This window comes from Trachemys scripta, chromosome 10, assembly GCF_013100865.1.
Source record: "Trachemys scripta elegans isolate TJP31775 chromosome 10, CAS_Tse_1.0, whole genome shotgun sequence".
Lineage (NCBI taxonomy): Eukaryota > Metazoa > Chordata > Testudines > Emydidae > Trachemys > Trachemys scripta.
Window position 1 is genome coordinate 74,442,107 of NC_048307.1, and position 26,402 is coordinate 74,468,508.

Consider the following 26,402-nt stretch of genomic DNA (forward strand, 5'->3'; position numbering starts at 1 on the left):
CTCTTTTTTTTTTTTTGGAACAAGAAATTTGTGTCTGCCTGTGTAGCAAGGCTATAATATGACAATTTGTCTCAGAGTGAAACCAGGATTTATGGTACTTAGCAGAGCCCACAGAGGTAAATTGAACTACACGCTGCATTTAGTCATCTGCATTTTCAAATGTCTCTCTTTCGCTTGGGTGAATGTGCACTTATTGCTTTTTGGAGACAAATGTGGCTGCAGAATCAGTCCCAATGAAGTTACACCTGAGGATATGCAGACCCATTTAATTCAGTGACAAACCCCAACTTTTTGCCCAGTTTGGCAGGAACAGGATTGGGCCCTAAACGTCTAGCCAACTGGCTTCCATGCAAAGCTACCACAATTAATATATGCTTGGAGAAAAGGCATTTTTATCAGCTGTCAATCTATCCAGTGTGCATTTCTGGAAATCACAGCATTCCACATTAATCGCAAATAAATGCCACAAGAAATCCAGGCAGAAGAGGTACAGTGATGATCTATCCCCATACTATTCATTCCTCTGTTTGCCAGAAACTGGCAATGAGTGACAGGAGATGGATCATTTGATGATTACCTGTTCTGTTCATTCCCTCTGGGGCACCTGGCATTGGCCACTGTCGGAAGACAGGATACTGGGCCAGATGGACCTTTGGTCTGACCCAGTATGGCCATTCTTATGTTCTCTTTTGGGGTCTTATTCTGCAACCTTTACTGACACGAGAGTACTCCTAACTCAACTAAGTAGGTTCATTAAAGTAAATGGGATCTCTGACGTCAATAGGGCTACTCACATGAATAAAGATTACTCATGTAAGTAAGGGTTGTGGTATTAGATCCTTGTTTCAAATAACCTCATCTCGAGACACCTTCTCCTTGGGCGGTTGTTCTCTTGCATAACTGTGGAATCTCAAATCAGAACTGCTCAGCCAATCAGACTGCATGGCATTGCATTCATAAGAATTAAGGCCCACATCTTTAGGCTTCCATTCAGTGGAAGTTAGGCTCAGATCAACAAAGGCATTTAAGCTCCTAAGTGTCCTCATGGTATGGCTAGAAGATGGTTAATGAGAACCTGTGGATCCAGTTGACCCCTGCAGCAAATGTCAAGCATGGAGAGGAGAGTTATAAGAAGGAGACCTAGCCCAGTTCAGGGCTGACCAGGAAGGAGAGCAGCCGAGAGACGGAGTTAGCTAGCTGGTCAGGTGAGCCTTCTGGTGGAAGGGCTGGCCAGACCCTGGGACACCGACCAAAGTCCTGGTTATTTGAAAATTGGCCTTGAATATAAGGGGGTGTAGTGGGGTGGCTGCCCCACTCCTGGAGAACAGATGTTAAAAGCAGCCAAGGTAGGCTGATTGGGGAGGCAGCCACAACTGTGGCCAGCCCAATCAAGGCCCAGCTGGCCCTGATAAGAGGGCTGGAGGGCCAGGAGTGAAGGAGTCTCACTCTAGCCCTGGAGTGGGAAGGGCCTGGCTGCCTGGGAGCAAGGTACCTGAAGTGGCATAGAGCTGGGGAAGGGCAAAGGGAGCTGGGGAGCTCCAGCCTGGTAAACCCCCAGGCTGCAGGCCTTGTTGAAGGCCAAAAGGTACTGGGGCTGCAGAGGGGCAGCCCGGGAATAGACAAAGGCAGCAGGTCCTAACCTGCTTGCCCGTGATGAGTGGTTTAAAGACTGCAGTCAGCCTCAGGGAGTGGGGGCTAGATGATGACTGGCAGTAGCCACTGAGGCAAGGTGGGTTTAGAGGTTTTGGGGTTCCCCTGGGAGGGGAAACCCAGAGTAAGGGGGGTACTGCTGGGGGCAGAACCCCGAGATGAAGAGACACCGGAGTCCAGGAGGGACACGGGGCCAGTGGCAGGCGAGACACCGGCCTGCAGAGGGCGCTCCGTATGCTGGAAAAGAGCTAATTCCCAGACGACCAGCAGGAGGTGCCACACCAGTGAATCTTCGCACCGCTACAGTGGGGTCCTGCTGAAGGTTGCCAGATGATCCTGTTTTGCATTGTGGTTTCATTTGTCCTGTTTGTTGAGACTTTAATGTCACAGAAGGGGTGGGACTCAACTATTCCTTGGCTGGAAGGCTAAAACGCTGCTATATTGGACCCTGGAAGAAAGAGCAGCCAATGAGTGGAGACTCCATGATTGAGTGAGCTGTTCCCTGGTGGGCCATGAAGGGGTGTTGCAGGAGCAAACCTGGTCACAGCCCTGATAAGTACAGCATCCCTTTGCTTGGAAAAATCCATTTCAGTGTAACAGGTGTCTAATTTCTGAACTATTTGAATGTTTCTGGCATAAATGAACAAGCACAGTAACTTTCTGTGGTTAGATAGTATGATAAGTTGCAGTTTAGAAGACAGAAATAACAAGGTCATTTACCTTACTGTGGTCACCATAGGGTTATGTAGTGAAGATATAACAAATACATTACATAGCCAGGGCATGGATATTGGGGTTCTGAGTTAAGGGAAAAAAATCAGCCTCATTATTTTGTAGAGATTTTAAATATTATTTAAGTGAAAAGTCAGCTAATAACGTGAAGGAATATGGCTCATCTGGCAAGGTTCTGAGATACATCAACAGCTCTTGAATGAAAATATGCCCTGGGGAATCTGTGGGATACAATGTTGGCCTTTCTCCTCTCCTCCCCTTGAGTTAATATTCTGTCTCTAGTCATGTGCCATCTCATCCTGATCCCCAGGGGAAATATCTAACCCCACATTCCCTTTGTGGAACAAGCGACACCTGAGAGTGGAAGAAGAAGAGGTGTTAGCATCCTCGGGGAGTCACTGAGCATTCGGCATACTTCAACCCTAACTTGAAAAGGGGATCCATCACGTCTGTTAAAACCACACATCCCTAAACCCCTTGCCTCTCCACTGGAGAAATATATCTCCAAAGCAAATGGACGCCCTCAGTGTACCATGAGTGAGGGCGAGGATGAGTAAGTAGTAGATAGCGTTTAACCACTGGTAACAAAGTGGAATGTAGAGCCGGGAATGTGCAAAGCGGAATTATTATTTGTATTACATTAACTACGAAGACCCCAACTCAAGTCATGGCCCCACTGTGCAAGGCACTGTATGTGCACATTGCAAGACAGTCCCTGCCCTGAAGAGCTTAGTCTAAATCAGTGGTTCCCAAACTGGGGTTCGTGAACCCCTGGGGGTTCGCGAAATGTTACAGGGGGTTCTCTGGAAAAAAATCCCTAATGGTGGACAGAGCTGTCCCTAGGGACCTCGGACAGCAGGGGGCCAGCAGCCCCTGGACTTCCAAGAGCTAAGCAGATCAAAGCAAGCATATCTATCACATTGAGGAGATTTAAACGTCAGGACTCCTTATAAGAAATGGAAATGGAGCTGTTTTTTGGAGATATTTCATAGAGATATTTTTTGCTGTTTTTAAAATTAAATAGGCAGCTAGTATTGTTTTTAAAATTATTATAAAGAACAAGTTTAGGCTTTGTTGTAACGTGCGTTGTTTGCCTGGACTGCTCAAGACCTGAATGCTTCTGTAGTAGGAATGATTTGCGCTGGCTTCTTAAATACCTTCATGCTGTTTCACATCTGATGCTCCTTGATGAAACATAGGAGCCTTGTCTTATAACAGGCTTATTCAAAGTGATACAAAGTACAAAAGTGAAATTTTGGAAGAGTGTTGCTGTTTTCATAATGTAATAAAAATACTGTCATGATAAATAATAATAATTAATAAATAGTGTGTAATAAGCATGTCATAAAAACAAATTTTATATTTCCAAGATCACTGCTTTTATAATTTATACTCAGGTAAAGGAGAAAATCCCGGGAAACATTCATTTTTAGGAGGTGGTTCGCGAGACTTGACATTTCAGTGAAAGGGGTTCACAGGTTGTTAAAGTTTGGGAACCACTGTCTAAATAGAAAGGACAGGCAAAGGGTGGAAGAAGCAAATATTATCTCCATTTTATGGCTGGGGAGCTCAGGCACAGAGAGGCTACATGACTTGCTCAAGGTCACACAGGAAGTTTGTGGCAGACTCAAGAGCTGAAACCAGATCTCTTATACCCCAGTCTAATGCCTTAAAGCGTAAGACCATCCTTTCTTGGATAAACTGATCTGACACTATGCAAAATGCATTTCACGTTCACCAAACCCAAAATAGTAAGCAGATGCTGCTGGTTGCCAATCAGATTGCAAGCTGGGAACTAGGGTGACCAGACATCCCGATTTTATAGGGGCAGTCCTGATATTTGGGGCTTTGTCTTATATAGGCGCGTATTACCCTCCATCCCATCCCGATTTTTCACGCTTGCTATCTGGTCACCCTACTGGGAACTTTCTACAGTCTGTCACCTCCTGGAGATGTAGCCACTCAAACACCACACTATCATCAGGGCCGGTTCTAGGCACCAGCAAAACAAGCTGGTGCTTGGGGCGGCACATTTTTAGGGGCGGCATGGCCGGCGCCAGAATGCCGCCCTTAAAAATGTGCCCCGGCCGCCCTAGCTCACCTCCGCTGCTGCTGCCATGGCGCGTAAAACAGCTGATTCGCGTGCCACTACTCCCCCTCCCTCCCAGGCTCTCAAACCCGGGAGGGAGGGGGAGACTCCGAGTGGCCGCGGCGCGGGCGCCGCTTCTCCCCCTCCCTCCCTCCCTCCTAGGCTTGAGAGCCTGGGGGGAGGAGGCAGAGCTGGGGATTTGGGAGAAGGGGCGGAGTTGAGGCGGGGCCGGGGGTGGGGTAATTAAAGAACGGGGTGGGCGGGGGGCGGCCAAAATTGTTTTTGCTTTGGGCGGCAAAAATCCTAGAGCCGGCCCTGACTATCATGAATCCTTTGGTGTCCTGCCACATGAATGCCTGCTCTGGCCAATGTGTGCACTCACATCTCAGAAGCCCTAAATTACCCCACTCCCCTGTCTGTTACACACTGCCTACTTGGTCTTGGTACTGCTAGTTCAAAACCACCTTTCCTTTAAGAATGCAGTCTCCGCTCCTACCTTACACTACAGATTTGTATGTAGATACTGAAAAGATCCATATCTCCCCCTAGCTCAGATTGGAAATTGGATTTAGTGGTTACCCTCATAATGGAAAGAAATTGCCCCCATAGAAGAGATAGCTTGGACCTGTTCTTACAGGAGCTGTTGCAAGATATTGTCATACTATAAAAGGCCCTTTATTATCACACTTTATTGTAGATCCTCACATCACAAGCTAATAGGCATGTATCCTCTTGAGATACCCACTTTGTATCCCAGCCTGTCTCTCATCTCATTTGCTTCCTCTTCCATGTCTCCATTAACATCTTCCTCATCCTTATTTCTTATTTTCCTCCCTTTTCAGTTTCTCTCCTACAATCAGACTCTTACTTTCTTTAGCTCCCTCGCCTCAAACAGTGACAAACACCTTTGAACAGACTGAAACTTCAAAAGTGAAACATTCAAAGTTTCCCATCTGTTGTTGTCTGGAGACTTGCCTGTATAGACTCCAGTATCACCAACCCAGATATTCAAATTATGAGTCAGGTACCCCCAAAATCATGAGATTTTTTTTTAAATCATGATTTTAAGCAAAAGAAATATTTTTGGGGTGGGAGGGAGAAGAAATTTTTGCCTTCTTGTGTTTTAAGCAGTTTCAAAGCTAACCTTTGTTTTGTAAATGAAAGCTGAGATTCTTCCATAATCACGTGACTCCAGGAGATGGGGCTTTGAGGAGAACATCAAATATCATGAGACCGATGATAAAATAGCAAGAACTGTCAAGAGTGACTGATCCTGTCCTATCTACTCTTTCTCTGCCTTTGTATTTTGTTGTAACATTATAGGGAAGAAACAAACAAGCAAATAACCTGAAACCACCAAGATTTAAAGAAGAGGGGAAACAATGGACAATCATGACTATACCATTTGGAGCAACTCAACCTAACTGGTGTGTGAGAGGCACAAGATGTAGGAAAGGAGCTGGGGTAAAGTGAGGCCTGAGTTATGCTTTTGTTTGTGGATTTAGGGCTGCTGAAAAGTTAGATTGACAGTGCAGGAGAGTGAAGTCTTCTGCTTATTCACAGAAAAGGCAAACCATGGGCAATGGCAGTTCAGGGTTTTCTGCCAGTGGGATTGGAGCCCAAGTTCTTCTCCCCTTATATGGAGAAATCATCTCTCAGGGCAAGAGAACAGTTTAGTCTGCATGGTTTGCTATCCCCCCTCCTGGCTGAGCGTGCCAAGAAGGCTGCCAGTTAAATGCTAGCGGTGGTAGTGATTTCTCTGTTATTGACACTTGTCTGCTGGGAATTGGACTGGGCTGAGGTATGTCGGCAGAGCTGTGTGTGGGAAAGAGAGCAACGTGCAGTGTTGTATGCTACTGCTCTTACCGTACAGAAACAGTCACGTTAATCTGCTACCATCACTTCTCTTGGAAGACTTTCCATTTGCCTTTGTCATTCACTTCGGCGGCTGTCCGGTTCTGTTTTGCACTGCATTCTCCAAAGGGTATATAGCAAGTCTATCATGGTTTCCTGAAAACTGAAATCCTGTGGTACTCTCCAAGCGCTCAATCCTAACAATAAAGTGTTGCCAATCCTGAGATTTGGGGGCTGCACTGAAGCCGGTTTACATATTTGGCTATAGATAAGGACCTTAAAAATAGGAAAGGGTGCTGGTTTGCCATGTATTTACTCTGATATTATAAGGGAGCACGTTACACACCAATACATTCCTGACAATGTCCAAAATGTAGGACTTAATTAGGGACATCCAGGTCAGAATATTGCAAATATCTTAAAAGGAAGTGGGATTCATTTTGTATAAATTGAAGTTGGGCTCAAACTGGACCCTGATGTTAGTAAATGTAGAGGAAAATCAGAATTCAGCTCCTGATATGCACTTCTGAATCTTAGGCCTGAATCTACATGGGCCTAGTTCAGAACCTGGAATTTAAAATCCACCACATTTGGGTGAAGTTCAGAGTCTGTTTCAAGTCCAGTGCCATTTTTGTGGCCCATTCCTGTCTCCACTATAATTTATATTGCCTGCAGCCTCCGTTTCACATCCGGGCATTGCTGGTGTAAACAATTTGTGACAATAAAAGTGAAATAATAGCAGATTTGTGTGAAACGTGTGGGTGCAAAAGGAGCGCATTCTTTGTAATGAATAGCTAATCTGACAAATTTCCCTTCCTTTTTGTTCTCTGAGCACTGCAGTTTTCTCGTATTTGTACATGGAAATCATTGGATTGAATTTTTCATGAAGTGTGATAGCTCGGTGGGATATTTCTCACAACTAGAAACCTGCCATTAGAGCTGGATTACTCAGCTGCCGTTGGTTACATAACCCATGTTATTCAGCATACCTCTTGTCTTCTAGTGTCTGTGCCACACCTGGAGATTTATGAGTCTGTCACTGGGTGAGAATGAACACTCATGCAACAGAGCTAATGGTTGTAGATCCCGAGGTTCTTGGCTCAACACCTGCTGCCTCAAAACCTGGCCAGGGGTATGATGTGAAAGGTAAATCATATCGGATTGTTTCTGTTCTCTGACTGGAGGAGTGCCATGGGGTGAAAGAGGAACATCTTGCCACCAACTTTCATCCTGGGGGACAGTGATGCCTTTAGCCCCCAACTTTAGGGTGTCTGTGAATGGGATGGAGGGCACAGAGAGGAGAATCTGAGCCTGCTTTGTGCAGCAGCACTTAATGGATTCCTCCTCACCACCTCCCTGCTTCACCTTCAGGCCGGCCCAAGACAGTTGTGATTGCAACTTCGGGACAGCCGGGGCCTCTATGCCCCCCGTGCTGGGCAGACAGGCGGCTGCAGATGTGGCTATCAGCAGCCTGCTTAGATCTGGCTTGCCTGGTTCCCTCCTCTGCTGGCTCTGAGCGTCTTAGGCTGGGGGGACCTGGCTGGGAGAGCAGCTTCTCCTCCCCTCCATCCCCGTCTCGCCTTAGGGGATAGACCACAAGTGTGACAGATTTATGTTACCAATCTGCCTGAGGCGTCAAGTGATCAAGCTGAGGCCGCAGGATCGGGGGCCATTGGGTTGTAACACAAGTGTGGGTGGGGATGTACCAGTATGGAGGTGGATGGTACAAAGGAGCAGTAGGAATGGGGGTGAGATTGAAGGATACAGTGTAAGGGGGATAGGCATAAAGAAGCAGCTGTGGTGGGGGGGCAGGCAGAAAGTGGGAGACATGGGAGCAAGGGTGCAACTATGGGGGTACAGATGTTAAGTATGACCTAGGCATGGGGGGCAGCTATGAGGGGGATTTGTGGAGAGGGAAAAGAAGATGGCAGGAGTTTGGAGAGTGGAAAGAGACTGGGCGAGGGGCTGTTTGGAGAAGGGGTGAGGGGCTTGGAGTGAGCAGGAGAGAATGAGGCAAGTTTGGAAGAGGAGCGACTGAGGGGTTGGGGATTAGGGACTGGGATTTGGGGCGAGAAGAATCTGGGGTGAGGGAAGTAACCTTGGGGTGGGGGATTATGGGAAATGGGAGTGTCTGGGAGGGTTTCACGTGGAAAGGAAAGCAGAGGCTAGTGGGTTGGAAACGCCATAGGCTGTGCAGGCTACTGCAGCTCAGGGAGGAAGCCAGTCCCAAGCCTGCGCTGCAGGAAGACTGGCAGGAGGAGGCCAAATTAAGTGTTGGGGTGTTGATTTTTATTTTTATCAGCCCGGAGGAAAGCCCTCGTTTGTTAGCTTACCATTGCCTTCCGTGTGGGCAGCTCTACTGCACGTGAGTTTGCAGGGCATGAACAAAAAAGGGGCATGGGCGTAGCTAAGCCAATTCATTTAGCAAGTCTAATGAATGTTTGCAGGAAGGCTTTGGCGGTGTCTGCCGAGCTCTTTGAGGGATGTCTCACAAAATGTAGGTCATCTGGATAATTAAGTGCCTGATTTGCAGGTGCAACCAGGCACTTAGCTGTCTACATGAAGTGAATTTGTTAGCAAAAATAATTGTGGCCACTGTTTAATAATCTGACCCAATGGATGCTAAGACAAAGAATAATATTTGCAGTGGTTATGGATTCCTCTGGCATAGACTAAGAAGCGTGTGCGGAATAAAATCAAATGATATGGTAATGTAAGAATGCACCATCAATATGTGTAAGTTGCAGAGGGCTACTTGTGAACAGTTTACCAAAAGAGGCACCATCTGGAGCCACTTCACTCACTTCCTGCTGTGGCTGCATGTTGCTGTATCCAATATAAAGTTGTGAGAGAATATCCTCTCCATGACAACATCCTGCCTTAGGCTCTAAAACGAGAGAGCCCCCTGCTGGAGCAAACCTATCCCAACATTCAAAGACCCAACACCTCTACTTAATAATCTGTTAATTTGCATTGTGGTAACAACTACAGACCCCAACCTTCTTGTGCTAGGCACTGTACGAACTAATAACAAAGAGATGGTGCTACCCTGACGAGCTTATGCTCTAGAGACAACAAGTGGATACAACAAACAGGTGTGGGGAGCTCGGGGAAATGATGAGGCCATTAAAACAATGTGATAAGCTCTTATATACAGTGGTGGCACAGGGTTATAGAAATACCTAAGGTGACCAGACAGTGTTAGAATGAAGTAGCTCCATGTTGAGATTTCAGTAAGAGATGATCTCCCCGCTGAAGAAAGTGGAACTGGGTAGCGTGATCACCACACCCTGGGGTGGGCTCAGGTTTTAGAGCAATAAGACACAGATTTCTCTAGGACTTGGGAAGAAGCTTTCTGAAATGTATGCAGCCATTTAACTTTATTAGTGGCAACAAGATCAGCTGCCTCTAACTATCTCCTTCTCACCCATGTGCAACACTGAAGGAGGCAATTGCCCGCTCTCTGATCACCAAGATTCATGACCTGATTCTCCTCCCACTGCAATCGGTGGAGTTGCTCTTTATTTCCACCAGGGCAAGAGGAGAATCCGGCCCAAGTCTCCACATAGCAAAGGTTGGGAGAGAATGAATGGCCTTGATAGGTCACGATGAACATTGGAACTCAATGGCAATAAGATATCAAGAAGTTAAGTGCTGATTTGCAGTCATTTTTCACCCTTGTCTGTGCTTTTGGAGTCTAAATAATCACCACTTTTGACAACAGCTACTGCACCTAGAGCTTAAGTGTTTATTAGATTGGGCTGCTGAATGTCCCTTGGGTACAATAATACTTGAATATCAAAGACAAGATCTAGGATGCTCAGCCCAGTCATCCAGCATTATTCCTAGAAGAGACCTTGTAACTAACTCAAGGACTCTTCTCTTTTCATTCTGTTCATCCTTACATGTGATTACTGTCAAGCAGCCAATGCCTTGGAGTCAGCGCATCTCTGACGGATGGGAGTCGGGGTGGGGGCAGAGTAGGGTGGAACATTTTCTTTTGTGTCTTGGATGCAACTGTGTGGATGAGGCATCTCTGGGTAGCAACAACAAATGGTATTGCCTTAATGAGAAGGACATCAAGGGAAGATACTGTATTGCTGCTATGAATAGCAATCACAGACTCAAGGAGGATAAAAGGCAAATGAAGTTCACAGGGATTTACAGCACAAGAGAGAATACGGAAACAAATGAACTGCTCATGCTCAACACCGGAGGGAGTTTACTCAGGAAAATCTGCCGGGCCATCAAAGAACCACCGTGTGGGGGAATGAGCAGCATAGCCTCTGAAGGAGAAGGGAGTTTGGGAAGGAATAGATGCCAAAAAAAATTATCTTCAGTTGATACAGGTAAGGGCAATCGGGATGGAATGAGCCAGAAATGTCCTCAGCAAATTTCTACTGACCATTTTTTTTTTTTTTTTTTTAGGATAGACAAACCCATTCACATGAAATAGGAACCCACCTAAATCTTCACCCAAAACTGGATCAGAAATTGAATTCCTTAAGATTTGAAAAAAGTTGCCCAGTAGATAGAACACTGGATGGGGACTCCAGAGACTTGGCTTCTCTTCCCAGCTCAGCTGCTGGCCTGTTGGGTGATCTTGGACAAGTCATTTTGCATTTCTATGACTTGGTTTCCACATCTGTAAAATGGGGATAATGATACTAAGAACTCTTTTGTAAACTGCTTGGAGATCTACCGACGAAAAGTGCTATATAAGACTTAGGTATTACTAAACCACTTTCAGAGTTGTCTATGCTTTCAGGTTCCAGATGGGACCAGAATCGGGAGTCTTTCCAATCTCCATTTGCAACTGTAACATACTGGCTAAGGTTGTCTTTGTTTCACTCTAGTGACTAGACCACGTAGGGGGGATATCAGCCTACCACTATTTCTATCTAACTGGTTTAGTCCTTTAGTTCAGGAGGTAGAGACCACTGCTTTAGACGTAGGGGCCTCAAATTAAGTTTCTGCTGACAGTCCAATCACTGGTCCACTCCATAGGGTAGACAGAATCCAGGATCAAACGAGGGAATAATCTTGATTGGATAAATACCTGGCTTTTAATACGTTTATCCAAACCAAACCTGTGAACACTCTGAGATTTTCTTTTCATCCTTGTTACCAAAGTTTACATGTTATGTATTCACATGTGAAAGATGATATTCACTATTATAGCAAAACCTGTCCTGAGGACCACACCACCAATATCCACAGTCATCTTAGGGCAAACAGTTAAAGGAGACCAAAGGTTTCCATTGCAATTCAACTCAAGGCCAAACAAGAGCCCACCTCTGCTAGGGGCCAGATTTCTGCTGATGGTCATTTCAGACGGATTCCCCTGCATTCACAAACTTTTAAAAATGTGAGGAAGGCTAAATATAGTCATTTCCTCTAAACCAGTGGTTCCCAAACTTGTTCCACCGCTTGTGCAGGGAAAGCCCCTGGTGGGCCGGGCCGGTTTGTTTACCTGCCGCGTCTGCAGGTTTGGCCGATCGCGGCTCCCACTGGCCGCGGTTCGCTGCTCCTTGCCAATGGGAGCTGCGGGAAGCGGCAGCCAGTACGTCCCTCAGCCCATGCCACTTCCCGCAGCTCCCATTGGCATGGAGCAGTGAACCGCGGCCGGTGGGAGCCGCGATAGGCCGAACCTGCGGACGCGGCAGGTAAACAAACCAGCCCGGCCCGCCAGCGGTGGAACAAGTTTGGGAACCACTGCTCTAAACAATAAAACTAGTTTTAGAGTGTCATTGACAAAATTCAGCCTTTTACCCTCCCTAGTATGAAAGATGGGAGAGTTTTGGAGTCAGTTTGCTATGGTGCAAATTTTCCAGAGTTTCTTCTTAAACCATCACCAAGTGAGTGCCTGTTTTGCTCTCCTTTATTCTACATACATCTGGGAGAAACATACAGCAGCAACAGTGGCAGCTAATATTAGAATGCAAATGAGCTGAGTGTGAAGCAATGCACAGATCTCATTTCTTTTGCCACCCTCTCAGAATGATCAACAGTGAATTTCTCCCCCATTCCATCCATTGCCATGGGGGGTGGGGGATGGGCAGTCAAACGACATGAACAACTGTCATTTCTGTAATGCTAGAGGGCTTTTTTTTGTGAGGGACAAGATGAGAGCATGAGGAGAGAATCCCTGCTGACTCCTCTTAATGAAGCTTTTGTTTGTAAAATAGCTTTCCAAAGCATCTGCACTGAATTCCCTTGAGAACCTGCCAAATACAGATATGAAGCCAGAGTAGTTACTGTGTGGCCATATTATCATCCACCTCAATAGCATGCCCGACTCTTGTGGCTGTGGTAACCCATAACCAACGTTCCTATGGGAGAGTGACCACATTCACTCCAGATGTTGTTGTGTAATGGCATTGCTATCGCTGGTAATTCAAAGACAATCAGCTTTAATGACAAGTTTCAGAGTAACAGCCGTGTTAGTCTGTATCCGCAAAAAGAAGAACAGGAGTACTTGTGGCACCTTAGAGACTAACAAATTTATTAGAGCATAAGCTTTCGTGGACTACAGCCCACTTCTTCGGATGCATATAGAATGGAACATATAATGAGGAGATATATATACACACATACAGAGAGCATAAACAGGTGGGAGTTGTCTTACCAACTCTGAGAGGCCAATTAATTAAGAGAAAAAAAACTTTTGAAGTGATAATCAAGCTAGCCGAGTACAGACAGTGTGATAAGAAGTGTGAGAGTACTTACAAGGGGAGATAGAGTCAACGTTTGTAATGGCTCAGCCATTCCCAGTCCTTATTCAAACCAGAGTTGATTGTGTCTAGTTTGCATATCAATTCTAGCTCTGCAGTCTCTCTTTGGAGTCTGTTTTTGAAGTTTTTCTGTTGTAATATAGCCACCCGCAGGTCTGTCACTGAATGACCAGACAGGTTAAAGTGTTCTCCCACTGGTTTTTGAGTATTTTGATTCCTGATGTCAGATTTGTGTCCATTAATTCTTTTGCGTAGAGACTGTCCGGTTTGGCCAATGTACATGGCAGAGGGGCATTGCTGGCACATGATGGCATATATCACATTGGTAGATGTGCAGGTGAACGAGCCCCTGATGGTATGGCTGATGTGATTAGGTCCTATGATGATGTCACTTGAATAGATATGTGGACAGAGTTGGCATCGGGGTTTGTTACAAGGATAGGTTCCTGGGTTAGTAGTTTTGTTCAGTGATGTGTGGTTGCTGGTGAGTATTTGCTTTAGGTTGGGGGGTTGTCTGTAAGCGAGGACAGGTCTGTCTCCCAAGATCTGTGAGAGTAAAGGATCATCTTTCAGGATAGGTTGTAGATCTCTGATGATGCGCTGGAGAGGTTTTAGTTGGGGGCTGAAGGTGACAGCTAGTGGTGTTCTGTTATTTTCTTTGTTGGGCCTGTCTTGTAGGAGGTGACTTCTGGGTACTCGTCTGGCTCTGTCAATCTGTTTTTTCACTTCAGCAGGTGGGTATTGTAGTTTTAAGAATGCTTGATAGAGATCTTGTAGGTGCTTGTCTCTATCCGAGGGATTGGAGCAAATGCGGTTATATCTTAGAGCTTGGCTGTAGACAATGGATCGTGTGGTGTGTCCTGGATGGAAGCTTAAGTGGACGCTGGAGCAATGTATGGGTCTGATCCAATGTCCATTTGAAGTCAGTGGAGAGCTGTGTTCACACCAGCAGTCTTAGCTCTCAGAAGACCTTATAATAACAAATCTCTGCGCAGCATGAGTTACTCCTCAATAACAGTGCTTGTATATGTGTCCATCAGGAAGTTAACTGAGTGTCTGATAAACCAAAGGGAAGTGATTTGCCTCCAAAGAGGCATTAGAAATAAAATCATGTCACAATCTTACTTTTCAGATCATACCAAGTATCTCAACAGGGTCCTTTTTAGATTGTCAAATTTCTACCTATGTCTATCTTCTTCTTTTTCTTTTTTTAATGCCTACGGTATTTCTAAAATTAAAAATATCCAGATTCTGGCAGGTCAGCTCAAACCATAACAGAGCAGAACCATCTAGGTTCCTTCTGCATCTTTGAATTTCCCAAATGGATATTGTGTTATTGTGTTCTGAACCCTATGATCTGGGTGTCTCTAAGCTTCTGCTGGGACTGGACAACAGGGGTGGATCATTTGTCGATTGCCCTGTTCTGTTAATTCCCTTTGAAGCACCTGGCACTGGCCACTGTCTGAAGACAGGATACTGGGCTAGAAGGTCTGACCCAGCATGGCCATTCTTATGTTCTAATATTATCTAAAATTCACCACCATCAGGCAACCGTCAGGAGACCATATTGGATAAGCATAGACTTCACCACGGCCTGGATTTTACTTCTGAGTTCTAAATTCAGCTCTGGCACTGACTTGATGACTTTGAGCAAATCACTTACACATTTTGCCTCAGTTTCCCCATCTGTTTTTAAAATAAAGTGTCTAGTCATTTTTCCTTATCTATAATTCTGGATATGTGTGAGGATTACTTAGTTAACATTTGTACAGTCATTTGAAAAATTTAAAGCATTGTAATAGGTGTTAAAGATACTATACCGGGGTCGGCAACGTTCGGCACGCGGCTCTCCAGGGTAAGCACCCTGGCGGGCCGGGCCAGATTTATTTACCTGCTGACGCGGCAGGTTCGGCCGATCACGGCCCCCACTGGCCGCGGTTCGCCATCCCAGGCCAATGGGGGCGGCGAGAAGCGGTGCGGATGAGCGATGTGCTGGCCACGGCTTCCTGCCGCCCCCATTCGCCCGCCCCTTTCCTCCAGAAAGGTTAAATGTGGCCTAGTGGATAGCACACGGGAATAGGAGAGCTGGTTTTTATTCCTGGCTCCACAACTGGCTTGCTGGGTGATCTTGCGCAAGTCACTTTGTCTCTTTCTGGGATAATACTCCTTTGGAAAGCATTTTGAGCTCTACTGATGAATTAGGAAGTATTCAGGCTTAATTTTAGTTGTTGGTGGGGGTGGTTCGTATTTACTCTTACCCTGTTGTATTGGCACCTCCCATTCAGAAACCTGTGGATTCTGTAATTTTGTGACAACAACATTTGTTTGTCAAATGAAGAGCTGTGAAATCAGCATGAAACCTGCCTGTCTGTGGAAATATTCAGGGCCATCTTTCCACACACGATCTCCACAAAGTTCCACTACACCCTTCCCGGCGCCCAGACTCCATATTTACCCAAGCGATGGGGAATGTTGCCCAGGCAGTTCTGGCAGTTACAAAGGCTACCTTGGCAAATCTTGTCCCTAGGAACCAAATCCATAAAGCTTGGCTCTATAAAGCTAGCATTTTGGCATGGCTGTTCCCAGTGCAGGATAACGTGCGAAGTCAGGAATGTAAGTGTCAGTGCTGGGTGTGGGCTCTTCCACTTTAGCTTCTCCTTGACAAAGTCATTCTCATTTGATTTCCAGGGGCAAACATTTCCAAAGTTGTGAACACAAGAGCTTGCTAAATATTAGCTTTCAAGGCTTTAAGTCACACAGTGTTTACTCTAGTTACCTCTTCTTGAAGTCTATATAAAGGGTCATGTTTGCTCAGGCATACTCTTAAGAGCTCCAAGACGTGGATCTGTAAAGAGGTAGGCAGTAGAGAATGTAAATATTGCTGGCTCTGCTGTCCTTAAAACTGGAAACCTTCCAATGAACCTATAGAAAGAGCTGGTGGTGCAAGTGCAGGGAAAAAGAGTTTGTAATAAGACAGAGAGATAAAACTAAGGACACTGCCTGGAATATATAATTTAGTGAAGGTTTAGTGAAGTGAAGACCAAGGTTTTTAAATATATTTATTTTCCTTATCCCATGGTTTTCACCAAAGCCCAGCAGGTTGCCACCCCCCCCCCCCCCCCCAATTTCCATGTTCTGTTCCCAAGCATGTGCTAAAAACCGCCCGGCTGCCTTTTCACTTGCTGGGTCTGAAGCAGTGGTTTCCAAACTGTGGTGTGTGGAGCAATTGCTGGTGGTTTGTGGGGAGCTAGCCAGACAAATTGTGCTGGCTTTTCCTTCTTGTTTCCAGCTGTTACTGTGCAGCAAAAACTATACCACCAGCTTTCCTAATGTGACTAGTAAGTGACTGCTGAAGTTGCCCCAGGAGTGTGATATGATCAGGGACGTGAAGGGAGGCAGGCCGCAAGGGTGGTTATTCAGACCAGAGGCGCTCCATGCAGTCAGGAATGGGAGAGGAGATCTCAAGTAGAGCTGCTGTGCAAATAAGCTTTAAGTTAGTTGCCAATTCTGGAAAATATTTAAAAAATGGTTTCAGGTCAACCCAAAAACAATTTTTTTTTAAATGGTGAATTGAAAAGTGTATAAAATATAAAAAAATTGAGGGTGTCAAACAAAGCACATCCTTTCGATGTTGAGCATTCTTTTCTTCATAGTTTTTAATTTTTTTAAAGGAAATGTCAAAATGAAACATTGTTTGAATTGAAAAAATCAACATTTTTCGTTTCGAAAATGGTGAAGTGAAATGTTTTGATTTAACTGGAACAATTCGACAAAATGAACATGAATTTTTGAAACATTTTTATGTTTCTGAATCGGCATTGTTCACCAGAAAGCTTTGGTCGAGGATTTCACCCTGTTCTGCCCTCAAAACAATCTCTCCAAGTTGTAGCCCAGAATATGAAAAGGTTTGAGTTAAAATCAAAACAAATAACTGATCAATAAATTCTCAAATTTACCCTCCTATCGGGATGAACATAGCTTGAGACAGAGAGCTCCTTTGTTGGCTTCCCTTTCCTCAGGATAGAGGAATAAGTATCAGGATTCCTGGTTTCTATTTTTTGTCCTGCACACGCTTTTTTTCTATGTCCTTGGGTAAGTCACTCAGCCACTTTGTGCCTTGGTTTCCCCATCTATCAGTGGTTCTGTCAATACTTACCAAGCTCACGGGGATGAGTGAAGCTGTAATTAACTGATATTATGAATCCTTTAAATCCTTGGATGAAAGGCATATTAATGAGCATGTAATAACTAGGTACCTTGCTTCAGGAATCATCTTTATGATTGCTCTTGTTTCCTAAGCCTCTGTTGTGTGTTTTATGGCACTAGATAAAAGAAGACAGTTATAGCTACAACTCTGGTGTTTTCAATTTAAGGAAACTAATGGGAATATCAAGCTTTATAATATGAGTGGTGGCATTTGTTGAACCATGTTTAAGAATCCGTTCATGCTTCTGGGGCTTGTATCTTAACCTTTGTTCAAAAACTATGCAGGCACCACTGACCAGACTGAAAGCAAATCTGTCCTCTTTTGGATGTATCCATGACTGGTCTGAAGAATAAACATGTGGAGTAATGGTGCCATCTGCTGGACAGAGTACACAAAAGTTTTAAGATTAAATGAAAACCATCTGTAATGTCCAGGTCTCCCATAGCCCTCATTTAGAAGGTTGTATAACTCAGGGGACTTGACCTAGGCTTTGTAACCTTTAACCACTTGGACACTGGTTTGAATGCAGACCAAGCTGGCACTGATTGAAATCTTTTACCATCTGACTGCTGCTTTATGGTCTCTGTAAAATAAGCTGGTGTCTCTGTCCTGTTCCTAACAGATAGGTGTCCACACCACAAAAACAACTGTCACAATTATCCTTCTTTTTGTTCTTCTGTACCTGGTTATATTTTATATGGCTCCCATTACCTTAGTATCTAAGCACCTCTCATCCTGGAGAAAAACAAGTGCATGAGTCAAGGAAACATGCATGGAGTCATGACTTTGGCCTTGTCCATCCTTACTGATTGCCTACTGGGTTTTGACACCTGGGTAGCTCAAGCATTTCGGTATCTACCCTTCTTCAGTCCCAGGATGATGCATATTTTGCTTTATTGTATGTATGTAGTTCGAGACTTCTAAGGAGATGGGGCCACACCCAAAATACTGGATCTGAACACCCCTGAATCCAAACAGGTCCATGTCTGGTCTTTCTCTTTATAGCAGGCAGAACAGAAATCCCAGCTCCAAACGTTCTTGAATTCTCTAAGTTCTTCACCTGGCTCTCACTTTTGCAGGCCTATTTCTGGAGCTGTAATGATTCCAAAAATAATGTATCAAGACTGTTGGGTCTGGAAGGATATTATTGCAAGTCCAGAGAGCAGGAGAATTTGATTTTCCTGTATGTAAATAGATGAAACGACTCTAAACAATATTAAGATAATGTCACATACACGAAAGGATGTGGAGAGTTTAGTCATAGACTAGGACCTTATTGTGCTACCCACATTGTGCAATGGTACTGCAGTATAATTGCTGTATGAAATCGCACACGAGACCTGGCAATAGCTGGACATATTCCTTAGCTTTTTTGGGGTAAGCCTCTACTCATACTGTTTCTGTATCCAACATTTATCTCCTCTCCCTTGTCTCCAACAGAGGTTTTAGCCAGCATCTGGAGAATGCTGTAGAAGAAATTATCTGCAAATATAAATGTTTTTCTGGTCAATTCCTATTAAGTAAGACTCCTTGTGTGCAAATTCTTCTTGTCTCCATGGAGCACAGAGCTGTGTGTGCCAATGTTTCCTGAATGGGTCCAGGGAGAGGAATTGTGTGAAAACCGCAGAAAACAACCAGCAGCATAAGCCATATTTTTGCTCAGTGAACATATTGTGAGAAGGGGATATTTCACCCCCGGGAAAAATTGCATCAAGAAGATGCATTTGTCAGAAGTTTCATTCTGGATCAAGCCTGAGAATTCTTGGGTTCCAAGAGAGAATACTCATGGTCATTTCATGTAGCTCAATTAGAAATTAGGCACATTTTGTAACAACAAGGGCAAAAATAAACAAAGATGATAGCTCATTTCCATCTTCTTGGTGCACCTTAGCAGTTGAGAATCAAGAGTGCACCTACAGTTTGGGGCCTCCTTCTCCAATGATGTCCTCAGAGACCAACTTTTGTAACCCGTTGTGATGCAGATTTGATGAACTCCATCTAGGTTCCTTCATGGCTTAACCCAGGGATCGGCAACCTTTGGCACGCGGTCCGCCAGTGTAAGCATCCTGGCGGGCCAGGCCAGTTTGTTTACCTGCCGCTTCCGCAGGTTTGGAGGATCGCGGCTCCCACTGGCCACGGTTCCCCGCTCCAGGCCAATGGGGGCTGTGGGAAGCGGCGGCCAGCACATCCCTCGGCCTGCGCTGCTTCCTGCAGCCCCCATTGGCCTGTGCGCCAATGTTTCTTGGCCTTTCTATCTCAAGATTAGTCAATTGACTCCTGGGAAATGGAAGCAATCATCCTGGTTCAAGTACAACTACTCGGTGTTTTAACTGTTGCTTTTTATTCTGGCCACTAAACAGCCAACAGAATCAACTGTCTCTTGAGTTAGCTATGGCCACTGTGTGGCAGTAAACAGCTTGTGGTTTTTCCTGTTAGCACCACAGCTGAGTGATAGGGATTAATACAGTCCTAGGTGAACAGAGTCCAAACTGTGGGCTGTTGAAATGTACACTTAAAAAACAAATCATGGTCATAGGAGCATAAAGAATGTCCCAGGCAAATATTAGTCTCCAGTGTGTGGGTGTAGCACCTCTTTGACATGGCTGCTGTGGTAGGGAAATGCTGATGTGTCTGGAATAATTAGCTGTATTATTGTCCTTTGTTAAAGTCTCAGCTCCACTCGAGAACACCCAGATTAATTCTGTGCAGTCCTGTTGATGAAGTCACAAGATAACCAGAGGGACACAACATGAACTGAAAACATCATAGTATTCGAGTTTCTAGGTTTCACTATAAAGTAGTGAGATCTTGTAATGGGGGTTTAGCTGGGGGAACTCCTGGAGGGGGAAAGAATTAGAATCCAAGGAAAGGCAGACACAACTGCTGAAGTAGAAAAGAGAGAAAATCAGAGGCATAGCAGGAATGCAGTAAAAATAGTCATTTTAAATAAAGAGAAAGCACAGGCACCTCAAACCACGCAAAGTCCAGAGACTCGCCCAGAGGTTCAGAAGCTTCTCAACTTTTTTTGGATTTCAAATTAGGCTGGAAATGTTACCAGAATGTTTTTTTGTTTTGTTTTGTTTTTTTGGGAGGGAGGGAGGGAGAGTGGTAGTATTTCCGGCCCCAATCTGGCATGCCAAAATTCAAATGATCTTTTCTAAGTGCAAACCAATATTATTTTTGACCCTCAAAACATTTTTGGTTTGAGTCCAAGTCCTGAGAGAGATTTACATTGGTTCTTTTATTTATTTTATAACAACCTGATCATAAAGAGATGCTGGGGAAAGTGTTTAAAGGAAATAAGAAATAAGAATTGAACTTTAAACAGACCAAAAAATCAAGCTGATCCATAAAGCCTTTTACCCTAGTCTCCATCAAATCCTCCTCAATTATTATTATACTTCATTATTTGTATTCCAATCATGCTTAGAAGCCCAGAGACCACGGCCCTATGTGCCAGGCACTATACAAACACATAGTAAGAGACAGTCCTTGCCCAGAAGAGCTTACGGTTTAAATAAAGAAGATGGAAACTGGGTGGGAGAAAGGAAACTTTTAGTCTTATTTCACAGCTGGGGAAATTGAGGCACAGAGAGATTAAGGGTGAAACTTGCAAGAACACCTAAGTGGGGGCAACAAAGGAGCCTAAATCTGATTGACTTTCAATAGGGCGTTAGGCTCCTAAGTCACTTAGGATACAATTTTCAAAAAACCCTTTAGGGATTTTAGGGACCACACATGAAATCTGCAGCAGAGTCAGAAATTGAACCCACACCCCCAGAACCTAAATCACAAGACTGTCCATCCTTTCCAAGGCCCACTTGTTCCCTGATGCCTTCAAAGAACTAAAACTGAAGGGCAGTTGAGTAGAGATGATGGCCCTGTACCTGAACTGTACTTGACCCAGGTAGTAGGGAAAGGTATTTTTGCCAATGCCAGCCTATGTTCAACCACAATGGGCTTGGGTGAGTGTATTTAGGGGAGGAGCTGTGCTTGTTAAATAATCATCAAATATGGCACACAGCCAAAGGGAGCGGCAAAGATAGAGGCTTAAATAAAAAAGCCAGACAAAGTCTAAGAAGGAATGTGGTCATGCAGGTAGGCAGAAGCAGAATTCAGTAGAGGCATGAAAGTTAAGTTGAGGCAGAAGCATGACTTGTACATGGACTAAGGAGACACTGATAAAAACACAGGGGTATACTCAGATTGTGGCCATTTTCAATCAATGGCATAATTCAAGAATGTAGTCATAAATTTGTTATTGACTTACCTTAAATAGGAAATTGCACTTTTTGCTTGTTAAATATCCCAACAAATGAAAAATATCTGCCATTCAGCCCATTGTTTCCCCTTAAATATGATAAAAGGGTGTTTATCTATGGCTTTATTATCTTAGTTTCAAAGTCGTGTTATAGCTGTTTGATGAAGCCTGTAGTTTGGTGTTGGCAGCAGTTTCCCTTTACAGCTGCGTGACTCTTTAGTACCTTTGTTCTCTTTGTCTTTTCAAGTTTGTCAGGAATGATGTATTATAGATCGGACTTATTTATCTTATCAACAACTGGATGGAATAAAGAGGTTGACACCGATGTTAAGCTCCCCACCCCCAGTCATTTATTATAAAAAAAATAGTGCAAGCCAAAATGGATTTTTTTTACCTCATGTGCTATAAATCTTAGTTGTGTTTTTCTTATTCTCTAGAAGAATAGGCCCCGTTGCAAGGAGTCTTCTATCAAGATTAATACTTTTCTTCATCTGAGGCTGAGCACAAGACCAAATGCTGACAGAACTCTCTGCAAAGTCTCACAAATAACTTTCCCGTTCTGCCAGCAGATGAATTTCCAGCCAGACCTTGCAAATAATGTGTTATAACATGAGCTGTGGGTATGCGTGTTCACACAACTTTTTTAAAGGGTCAAAGACAGGCCAATCATCAGTAACATGAAGAGGATACCTGAGGTTTAGGTATTTTGATAAACCCTTCATGAAGGGTTTAAAGATCAGATTTTCAAAGACTGGTAAGGACAGTTACACTCACCTGGTTTGTGTGTACACAGTTCTGCATGAAAATTGAATATTTATAGGCACATGTAGCCAGTTAGACACAACTACATGAAGAGTAATAGGGCATGTGCATGCAAAATTTAGGGCATGTGTGCTCGTTTGGAAATCTGTCTCTTTTGAAAGCCATCTGGTTGCATCAGAAGAATTTTCTCTCTCTTTCTGAGTTGCATGGGACAAACACTAGGATCAGAGTGCTTCCAACTCAGTTACTCCTTTTCGAGTCCACGTTGTTGCCACTTCTCTCTTTCCTTTTGCTTGTGCTGTCACTGTTTCTCTCTGCCTGGTCTTTCTTGCTTCTAGTCTGGAAGTTGGTTGGCTTCCAAGTGCAGTTTTTCATTTTCCTCATTAATCTTCAGCTTCTTCAATACCACCTGCTACTGAAACGGTGAACTCTGTCTGGGTGGAACATTGTTGCTCCTTCTGTCATTCTTTTCCCCACTCTCCGCTAGTAGGTCATCCCTGGGATCTCACTCTTGCTGGTCCATTCTGGGCTCTGTGTTCAAGATCTGGTATCCCTGCTGTTGATCTAGGCGCTTCTCTTGAGCCCCCTCCCGGTTCTGGAACACACTTCTTTTCTGATCCGCAGAGAATAGCAGTTCACCAGCTGGGCCTTTATCAGCTCTTGAGAGTTTATCTGTGTATCTCTGCATGAGCTGACTTTTCTTGAGTTGCTTATAATTCACCTTACCTGTATCTTTCCCCCAAAGACTACAGGACACTTTTTTTTCCCTCTTTGCTTTTTCCTACTACCATGCTTGCTTTTAGCACTGTTGGCACTTATTTGAAATTCCCCATTGTCACTACCCCATCACGCTACCATCATATATGTCATAGTTACTGGGCTAACTACACATGGATCCTGCCTCATCTCTGTGGAGGCTTGGGCCTCCAGGCCTGGTCTGAGAGTGGGAGAATCTTGTGATTGCATCTCAAGAGGGATGACTGTTTTAGGCCTGAGATATGAAAGGGGATGCACTCAAAGAGACCAAGAGGAGTCAGAGGTGCAGTTATCATAGTAACTCCACCACATATGATATGATATAACTGTGGCTGTTCTCAGAATCCATGTGAATTTCCAGCTGTTCTTGATGCAAAGTAATTTTCCCAGCGAGGTTTCCAGAATAAAAGGGTGTGTTCTGGAGGCCACAGCAAATATGGACAGTTTCTGAGTAGCTCTGCATTGCGTCACAAATATTTTGCATACTTCTAATAGGCATATCAATGTGTAGTTCCTTATGCCGGTTCAAAGTCCAAGCCTTCAGCCAAATCCTGCATGCCTTACTCACATGGCAGGAGTGAGTGTGACTGTTCACCTCTTAGTGAAATAATGAATACCGCTCTTAATTAAAGCAATCCTTGTACAGAGTTAACTAACGTGGTCTGACCAACCTCTTCACAATGATTTGGGGGGGAGGGAGAAGGGACAGATTCTGCTCACGTTCTCAGGTGTAAAAACAGAGCAGCTCTAATCTAGTGTAACTGAGCTCACAACTTCCCCCCCAACCCATCTTGGTAGCCTCAAATGTTTCTATGCAGTGCTATATCCACATCAATCGAAAGCCAAATTAGAAGCAATGAAATTACATGACACATCCATCTGCCATTTCTAGGGCACGCAATATAATCTATGGCACTTCATAACCAGAAGGAATTAATATTCTTCATAACAGGAATATGATTTGGCACTTCTCTGGCAGTTAGAGATGGGGGGGTTTAATGCTCATTTCGGATGGAGAACTAGAGGGTTGGAGGTGAGAGGGGCCCTCTATCAAATCCTGCCATTCTTTGGAAGCTTTGGGGGCAATATTTCATACACTTTCCTTTATGTACTTTAATAAATCATATGGGAGCATCAAACTCTGAGTAAAGAATAGCAGCAAAGGGGAAAAATTACCCCGATAGTGATCTGTCTTACTCCAAGCACGGAGGGTCCTTGTGTCTGTTTGGCCACAATATTCTTTCTAAAGCTATTTTCCCTTCTCTTAAGGATTACCCTTGATGTTTCCCCCCCAAAAAAAACTTATGACTCTTGTTGTAGGAAACCAACATTATTGGAAGTCCAGGATGTTTATCATTATCTCAATAGTTTAAAAATAACTTTTCCAGTCACAATTAAATTACAAGGGCTCTTCCTAACTGTGATAATTTTAGTCACAGAATAAAATTCTGGCACATTCTAAAGGACATTGTCTACTTAACAACAGATGATGTCGTAAACAAAAAAATGGCCCCAACTACATCACTAATACCCTTATTAAAAATGAAAGAAATTTGAAAATCCATCTTACTTGACCTTCTTCATTCTCTATTTGCTCTCAGATTGGACAACAAAAATCAATGAAGTCAATTTCATTTTTGCTTGCTGTCCGTATCTCATTTGGGTTCTTTTTGCTGGCTGTTTGGGTTTCAGACTTTGGGAGGGGATGGTTATTTGTTTGAAAACAATTGTCTTTATTAGGATCTTTAAAAATGTGGAAACCTTCCTGTTGGTCTTAGGTTTCTTCCTTTATAAAATGTACATGTGCCAAATTTGTCAGAATCCATCTAAGCCAACTTTCCCAGGAAGACACTCTGCCACAAATCACACTTGCTATTTATTTGCATAGAGTTCTCAATTGGAGTCACAAGCAGTATGTATTAGGAGAAGGACAAGCTGCATCCAGTGTGTCACATCCAGCGCGTTCCCCCCCCCCCCCCGCCCCAGGCATCTGCACAACTTTAAGTATGGGGTTTAAAATAGAACAGTGTGAAATGTTCATAAACAGTGTGAAGCAGTGGTACGGGTTTCTATTCCGTTTTCTCATGCACATGAATTAAAACATATATTGTCACCTCAGACTACTTGTATTCCCATACTGAGAAAAAACAACTAAGCAAGTACAGTACAAACAAATAGTCTCTGGAAAGGTAACTTGCCCTGTGACATTGTACATCTGAACTGGAATATGAAATGGCAGCTGTCCCTGCAACAGGCACGGAGACTCCTCCTCATTTGAAAGTGTCATATGCCAGTAACAGAATGACAACATTCCCTCTGTTTCATAACTACATACAACACACATTCAGTTTCTTTGCAAACCTGTTACCCAAACCCCAGGCCAGGTTTGCCAAAATATTCATTCATGTTGATAAAACTGGTTCAGAGTTCAAGTGATTCAAAATGGGACAGTTTCATTGGCTTCACTATGGGTTTTGTGGGGTTATTCAACTCTGAAAACTCCAAGAGCAACTCATTGGTTGCGAAGAGTTTTTAGGCTTCAGGTGAAACATTCTGCGTGATTTCCTGGGCAACCAAAGCACCGTGTTTTGCATAGTTCTAGTTTACCTCACTGAATGAAATTCTGTGTGTTACACAAGCAGGTACAGGGAGGTGTGATGTTGGCTTTCATCCTTCTGCTTTCTGGGCTGACCAGAGGCCAAACAAAACCCCAAAGAGCTCTAAGTTAGAGACAGCTCCTCAAGAGTTGCCCAGAGTGGCCACAGCTATGACCTTGTCCTCTACTGCCTCACCCTGGAATGCCCCCAACACCACGCTTCATGAGGAGGCCAGCACTGGGCTTCCTGTGAAGAGTCAGTGTGGTATCTGTGCTGGGAGACTTCTTCCCAGCCAGATAATAGGTTTTTACAGTCCCTGCACTATTATTTATTCATATCCATTTGCATTACCCTAGCACCTAGGTGCCCTGTCATCTACCAAGCCCCCATTGTGCTAGGCGCTGTACAAACGCCAAACAAAAAGACAGTCCCTGCCCCCAAAAGCTTACAACTGAAGTATAAGACAAGAGACAACATCTGGATACAGATGCACAGATGGGGGAGTACAAGGAAACAATGAGACAATGTTGGTCAGGATGATCAGCAGTGGTCTCAATATGCCGGAAGCCTAACTGTTGTCCATTTTTGTGTAGGCCTCATGTTGAAGGAGGGTTTTGAAGGTGGATAATGAGTTAGTTTTGCAGATGTTTTTAGGGAGCTTCTTCCCAGGCATGAGGGGCAGCATGGGAGAAAGCACAAAGGTGCTTGTTTGAAAATTTAGCAAGTGGGCGATGGAGACTGGCATCCTGGGCTGATCGGC